General features: G+C 50.0%; 1 long non-coding RNA gene across 3 annotated transcripts in view; it reads right to left on the bottom strand.

Annotated features, from left to right (window-relative positions):
• Positions 1-2,172: 2,172 nt before the first annotated feature.
• Positions 2,173-7,426, bottom strand: part of LOC106003631 — a 133,665-nt gene continuing 128,411 nt past the window's right edge. Inside the window, exons 5-6 of one of the 3 annotated variants that reach the window (XR_006606470.1) lie at positions 4,508-4,635; positions 2,173-3,260 (exon numbers count right to left, since the gene is read on the bottom strand). This is a non-coding gene — a long non-coding RNA (uncharacterized LOC106003631). The other 2 variants (XR_006606468.1, XR_006606469.1) reach the window with 2 other exon arrangements.

Here is a 7,426-nt window from a genome sequence, read left to right as displayed (position 1 = left end):
ACCATCGACAGACCGAGGGTATGGCAGGTGTGCTTTGACATTATCTTTAGAAATATTGTGCCTTACATAGAAAAACGGACATTGCATTCATTCCTGAGAGATCTGGTAGCACAGGCAAAATTAGCCCAGAAGTTGTTTCATCACAGTTTGGTAAAACTTAAATAATTTTTCAGTAGACAAGCTCTGTGCAAGCTGCGTTAAAAAGAAGCTCACCAGGGGCGCCTGCGGGGCTCAGTGGCTTAAAACCTCTGCCTTCAGCTTAGGTCATGATCCCAGGGTCCTGGCATCGAGCCCAGCATCGGGCTCTCTGCTCAGTGGGGAGCCTGCTTCCTCCCCCGCCGTACCCCCTCCGTCTCTCTGCCTATTTCTGATCTCTGTCAAATAAATAAATAAAATCTTTAAAAAAAAAAAGAAGAAGCTCACTCAACGATACAGATCAAACCCCAGGATCGTAGGCTGTGTGATTGGTTTCCAGCGGGAAGCTCATTTAATCATCAGTAAGGCTCATACAACCCTGGCCCCAACAGTCAGGGTGTCTGGTAAGGTAAATATTAGAGGTGGGCAAATCGGGCCCCTGATATCCATTCATCACCCTGAAGTTTAGGTCCCAGAACTTCCTTTGGGAAGCACCCCCTGTTGGCAGCACCAGATACGCTGGTTGGGTGGGTTCTCCTTACCCCATATTTGGGGAGGGGGTAGGCCCTCTTTGGCTTAGACCAATTAGCTTGTTCCTTTGCCTTGACTTTGGGCCCATGTAACTTGAGGGGCCGTTTGCTGAGCTTCCTGGGACACAGAAATCCTCTCTCTTTTGCCGGAGCCTGCAGGAGGGGCCCTCCCTGGGTGGCAGAGCACAATGACTGAGGGGCTGCGCAGTGGAGAGAGAGGGGAGGGCCAGCCTCCCCACATCCTACGACATGGGGAGAAGGTACAAAATCGGATCTTCAGTGACTCAGGATCCAAGAGCAGAGCCCCTGCCAGATTTTTCAGTTTCCTGGGTCAGTGCGTTCCTTGATTGGTTAAGCCGGCTTGAGCGGAGTTTTCTGTCATTTGTCCCACGCACTGCTGACTGGTACAATACCGAAAAGGAAGCTTGTGTTCTAGTTTCAAAGATTGGATTGTTGTGTCTATGACTTTAACAGCCACCAACAAGCAGCTTAAGATAAAAATCTGCTTTTACTTTGCTGTCAGGATAGTGTTTTTAATACTTTATTCTAAAAACATGACCATTCTAGGAAGGATTTCAATAAAATCTTGTCCCCATCACCTGGTCTGACCCAGGGCAGGACCAGTCTGATGATCATGGAGTAACTGAGTTCCAGGTTCTGGGGCAACTGATACATCCGTCCTGTTCTGCTGAGGTATGTACGTGTGGTGGTGGGAGTGTGGTGGTAAGGCACAGAAAGTGATTGGTCAACTATAAACTATTACAAGCAGAATCAGACATCTGGTGTAAGTTACTGTTTGACAAAAGTTTTCTTTAAAGATCTAGTAAAATGACTGTGGTTCATTTTTACCAAACAGAGCCCAGCACTGCGAAATAAACCACATGAATTGTAAGATTTGATAATGTAGATCAGTGAGTCTTGAATCCTTTCCTAGTGCAAAGAGAAAGTGCCTTTGTTTCACCAGAGGGAAGTAGCCCAGACAAGGACACACCTCCCTAAGGCCCCATGGGGTCCAAATTCCATGGGAACTCTTCTCAGGTCTGGAGGAGGCCAAGACTATTAGGATACTGGCACACACATATTTCTACTCCTCCAGAAGGTGAAGATCAGCCAAGGGTAATCAGAAAGGCTGTGAAGGGATGAATCATATGTTTCAAGTTAGGATTGTATTTAGCTGCATTTAGCAGAAAATACCAAAAGACAGAAGCATAAACACAAGTGTTTATATACCCATAGAAAACTCTTAAAGAGCTTGTTTCTTCTTGTCTTTCTATCCCACTACCCTGGCCCTGGTTTCTACTCTCAAAGTCACAAAGAAGCTGCAGGAGTTCCTGCTCTCACATCTACTGTCCTAATGAAGGAGGAAGAGAATATCTGCACAACTGAGTTAGTTCCTTTTATATTTTATTTTTTAAAAAAGATTTTTAAATTTATTTAACACAGAGAGAGAGCACAAGCAGGGGAAGCGGCAGGCGGAGGGAGAGGGAGCAGCAGAGCTCTATCTCTGAGTAGAGCCCAAGGTGGGGTTGATCCCAGGACCCCAGGGTCATGACCTGAGCTGAAGGCAGTCACTCAACTGAGCCACCCAGGCACCCTGAGCTAGTTCCTTTTAACTTACTTTCTCATAAATCCCATACTTCTGCTTATATCTCATTGGTTAGAAATTAGTCACATGGCTGCAGTGACCAGCAAAGGGCCTGAAAAATGTAGTCTCTTAGTTGGGCACAATTTACCTCCTGAATAAAATTAGTAAATGAGAGAATAGAAATAGGGTAATGGCCTAAGAGAGGTTCACTAGTAAAATATTATTCAGAACGAAAAATGCAAATGTGGGTGCATTTGCATAGCAACACATGCCATCAAAACTTATTTCTCGGTTATTTTCAATGAGAATTGTCACAGAGGCTGGGCAAGGGGAGAGGATTTAATGTTCAAAGGGTCTGGTCTCCATTTGTACCTCCTTCAGCTAGGGGGGCAGAGTCCTCGGTTTCTTTTTTCCCCGGTGGCTGCAGCTTATAATAGGCTGTCCTTGGGCCATCACGAGGTCTTATGATGGTGTAATTTGGCCTCTTACTTGCTCTTCCTGCCTGTCTTTCACCTGCCAATTTTCTCCTTCCTCTTCCTTCTCTTCATTTTTCTCCTTCTCCTTTCCCCTCCCTTTTGTCCTCTTTCTCTTTCTTCTCCTTCTTCTTGTTGTTGTTTTCCTCTGCTGTTGGGTCATACCTGGAGCTGCAGAGGGAGGCGAGCTCTTTCTGTCCTGGGGCACTGTGATCAGAACCTTTTAACCTAGTTGAGCCAATGAGCAGTGAGTTGCTGGGCACAAGGTGACAGACACTTGAGGTCTGTTATTTTAGTTAAGCCTCACAACATCTTCATCTCAGGCTTGAAGTGAAGTCGCTTGACCAGGGTGGCAAGTTCAGCGGGACAACAGCTGTATCTTATACTTCCAGGAAAGAAGAACGAAGCTGTAGAAGGTCAGGGAAAGAACACGGCGTGGGGCACACCCGCTGTGACCTCCATGCAGGATCTGCTCCCCCTTCTCCGGCACCAACATCCTTCCAGGACCCAGTTTGGTGGACTGCCTGGACCAGTGACCTGGAACAACGAACCAGCACACCCCATGTCCAGTGACCAGTCCAGGATGGGCAGATGGCCCCGTCATGCCATTCCCATGTCTGTCACCTGGGCTGCTGAGAGGACAGTCTTTGAGCTAAGCTGCTAGCAGCCAACTCACAGCCACCCCTGGTGGAGAGCCCCCTTCAAGAGAGACGGGGTGACTGAGACCTAGTCCTGTTGACATCAGAGTCAAGCCAGTCCTGCACTTTTCGCGGTGACCCATACATTTCTTCCCCAGCTACTCCGAGTTGGGTTCCTTCCCTCACAGCCCAAATGTCTGGACTTTTATGCAGGGCAAGCAGCCTGAATGCTCCCCTTCAGGCCCCCGGGGCCTGCCTGCAAGACAAGGGTGGGGGAGGAGGGTTTATGGATGACAGAAGAAGTTGAACAAACAGAGAAGGTTGTATTTTCTAAAGCGAGGACCATTTTTCTCTGTGTTTTAAACCAGAGGGTAAAAGGAAGGCCTTTGGGGATGTTTTCTGGCCTGCGGTTCTAAGCCTCTGTATTATACTCATTTAAAAGCATTTCTGCTCCTCAGAGTGGAAAGCCGAGAGGAGAGGCAAGTGCACTAAGGCCTCTGTGAGAGGAGAAAGGAGGCATTTCTGATCAGTGGGGAAAGGTGGTTCATTCAAGAGAAAGTGCTGGGGGACGCCTGGGTGGCTCAGTGGGTTAAGTGTCTGCCTTTGGCTCAGGTCATGATCTCAGGGTCCTGGGATCAAACCCTGATTTGGGCTCCCTGCTTAGCAGGGAGTCTGCTTCTCCCTCTCCCTCTGTCCTTTCCCCTACGTATGTGTGCGCTCTCTCTCTCTCTCTCAGATAAATAAAGTCTTTAAAAAAAGAAAGAAAGAAAGAAATAGTACTGGAATGACAGGATGGGGGAACCATCTGGAAAAAACAAAGGTGAATCCATATTTCAATGATCTATCCAAACACAATCTACATAGCCTAACTATTGAAATGTAAAAAAAAGAAAGAAAAAAAAAGAAACCATAAAAGTTTTAAAATAAAATATTTTTTACCTTTTCACATCAGAAGGAGGAATGCCGTAGCACAAACACAAAAACATAAAACCCCAAACAGAAAAAATTGATGAAAACGACGATATAAAAATCAAGTTTTCTCTCTGGGACCAACCCTACCATAAACTAGCCCAAAAGGCAAATGTCAAACTGGGAAAAACTACTTTGACTAATATCACAGGCAAAGTGTGACTACCCCCAACGTACACAGATTCCTATCCATCATGAAAAGGCCGCACATCGACAAATGGGCGAAGGATGGGGACTGGCGAGCTGTAGGCGTGGGGCTCCTGTAGGAATGGCCCTCAGGCACCCGAAGAGCCGCTGGGCATCACCTGTGGGAAGAGAAATGCAATTTACATTGACACCGAGATGCCATTGATCATCGCTCGGGCCGTCCCATTCTGATCACGTGCCATGTTCAGAAACATGACAGGAGCTCGAAGGCATCCTTGATGTCTGTAAAGCAGGATAGTTTTAGGGGAGGGCAATTTAGCAACATCCATCCCAGCTACAAACGCGCTTGTCCCCTTCCCGGTGAACCGCGGCTCTGCGAATTCATCAGGCAACGCTCTCGCGGGTTGTGAGCCCGGCGCACGAGTAAAGGCTCTTCGGCAGTGTTGCCTGTGTTTGCCAAAGACTGGACACCATCCAAACGTCTGACATCCTGCAGCTGGTTAAGTGAACTAGGACAGTACGTTAACCTTTACATAACAAAATGTAGGCACAGCCTGTGTGTGCGGCAAGTGGTCCTGAACCGATCCCCGGGAGTCTGGTAAGGCTGGGGGGCGCTTCTGGAGAAGGAATCCAGGGGTCTTGAGGGGCAGCCGCAAGAGGGGCTCTTCTGTATACACTGGTCTAATCTTTTACATTGTGTGTGTGTGTGAGAGCACGAGCAGGGGGAGGGGCAGAGAGAGAGGGAGAAGTAGGCCCCCCACTGAGCAGGGAGCCCAATGTGGGGCTCCATCCCAGGATCCCAGGTATGTGACCTGAGCCGAAGGCAGACGCTCAACCATCTGAGCCACCCAGGCTCAGACCTTTTACATTTTGTACCACGTTCAACGGTTAACTATTAAACATACTTTCTAAACTTAAAAAAGTGAAGTATCCCTATTCTTGCATCCCAGGGACAGCCAGATATGGCAAGGGTGTGCCCAGGTAGAGGCCATCCCCGCTCAACCCCACCTCTTGGCTAGGTCACCACTGCTTGGTCTGGCGTCTGAGGTGTGAAGACAGGGGGGTGGGGGTGGGGAGGGTCCCACTGGCTCAGCTGCCGGTGATGGGCTCAGATGCCCGCGTTTGAGGCCTGCTCTCAGCCACTCCCCTGCCCTGAAGTCGTCACCCTGTTGTGCATTAATTAGTACACATTAATGATGGATCTTGTAGGGTCTCAAAATCCTTTTAGAGGCAGGCAGAGGAGAACACGTTTATAAATTTTAAATAACTAAAAAAAAAAATTTGCAGTTGCTGGTGCCCACTAGGTACTTGGACATGTTGCGGAGGGTGAGCAAAAATAGGTCCAAGGCACTGCCTCCTCCGGGCAGGTTTGCAATAAAACTCCATGGTTCACCCTTCTTGCCCCACTGCAATTAAACACGGGCTCTCCTGACACTGGACCTGGAGAGGTGGGGGTTGGGGGCAGGGCATTTCCAGGGAGGGGCCCTGCTTCTGCTGTGGCTTTGCACTCTGTCACAGTTGTCACACACTCCAGTTTCTGACCTCAGAGTCTGTCTTTGGAATTACAGCAGTTGTAGGTGACACCCTCGTGCCAAGCCCCTGGTATGCTGGCCTGGCACTCGGCTCCTTGGCTCCGGGGATAGGGCCCCGAGTGGAGAACAGACTCCTTTCTCGTGTCACAGAGGGGGCTGGCAGGAGCAAGCTCCCAGCTGTCACTCTGGGAAGGACGGGTGTCACCTTGGCACCGAAGGGCCTGGCCAGCTGCCCTGTGGATGTTTGGAGTTGCTCTCTGGGCACAGGAGCCGATGGCTGTCCTGGGGCCTCTGGAAGGGTTTGGGTCTCACTGAGGCCCTCCCTGGGCCTGATGAGAGGAGGGCTGTCAGGTGGGCGCAAACAGAGGGAACCTCAGCAGGGACCAATCTGACAAGCTGCCAGGCAGAGACGGTTCTGAGCTAACGAGGAGCCAAGCGAAAGGCCCAGAGCAGCTCCCCTGTGGACGAGCCTGCTGGCGTGGGCATGGACACGTGTGTGTGAATGCCGGCACATGTGCCATGAGTGTGCATGTGTGAGTGTGCCCGTGCATGTGCCACAAACGCACAGGCATCAGACAGATACAGGCACCTCCCTGTATTCACACACCTCTGTTCCATGGTCCGACTAGAATCCCCTTCCCAGACTGGCCTGCCTTGTGGACTTTCTACACAAAGAAAGGGCCAGAGAAATGGGCCACCAGTCCTGCAGGATCTGAATGGGCATCTGCAGGGGCACCCCGGGCTGTTTCCCTGGGCAGAGACATTGCTGGGAGAGATGGGCTGCGGACCTATCAGGGGACAGGGAGACAGTTGTCTCCTGCATCTTTGATGTAGGACCCCCAAGGCGCGTAGCCTGGACATTGACTTGCCTGGCTCTGGAGGAAAGAACTCCATAGGCCCATGTGGGGTGATAAGCTTGGCCTGAGGAAAGGGGAAGATGAGGGGCACTTTCTGAAAGGAGGAAGGAGAGAAAGAGAGAAAGACACAGAGACAGAGCAGGAGGGAGGAGCTATAAACATGGACAGGAGCAGGGAAGGAAGCCGGATGGGGTTCTGGAAAGGCAAAGAGGGAATCGTGTGCAAGCCTACACCTGACTTTCTCTTACGAAATCACTTGCACTCAGGTTGACAGGAATTAGCCTGAGTCCCACTGCCCAGGGCTCCTCTGGGTCTGGTCTGGCTGGATCTTTGAATCTCTAGTCATCATTTCTGGTCAACCTCAAAGAGACGGGGTGGCTGAAAGGGTCCCCTCACGATGGTGTCGGTGCTTGCGGTGGGGCTGGAGAACCTCTGTCACTCGCTAACCTACTAGGGACCTCGATGAAGTGACCTCCCTTCCCTGGGCCTCAGCAGCCCCATGTGAAAGGCAGGTTGGACGTTAGCCAATAAAGTGGGCTATTAAGGCATTTATCTCTCAG

Source organism: Mustela putorius, unplaced genomic scaffold (assembly GCF_011764305.1).
Source record: "Mustela putorius furo isolate JIRA1106 unplaced genomic scaffold, ASM1176430v1.1 tig00000281_pilon_pilon_pilon, whole genome shotgun sequence".
Taxonomy (NCBI): Eukaryota; Metazoa; Chordata; class Mammalia; order Carnivora; family Mustelidae; genus Mustela; species Mustela putorius.
This window is presented reverse-complemented; position numbering and strand designations above follow the sequence as displayed.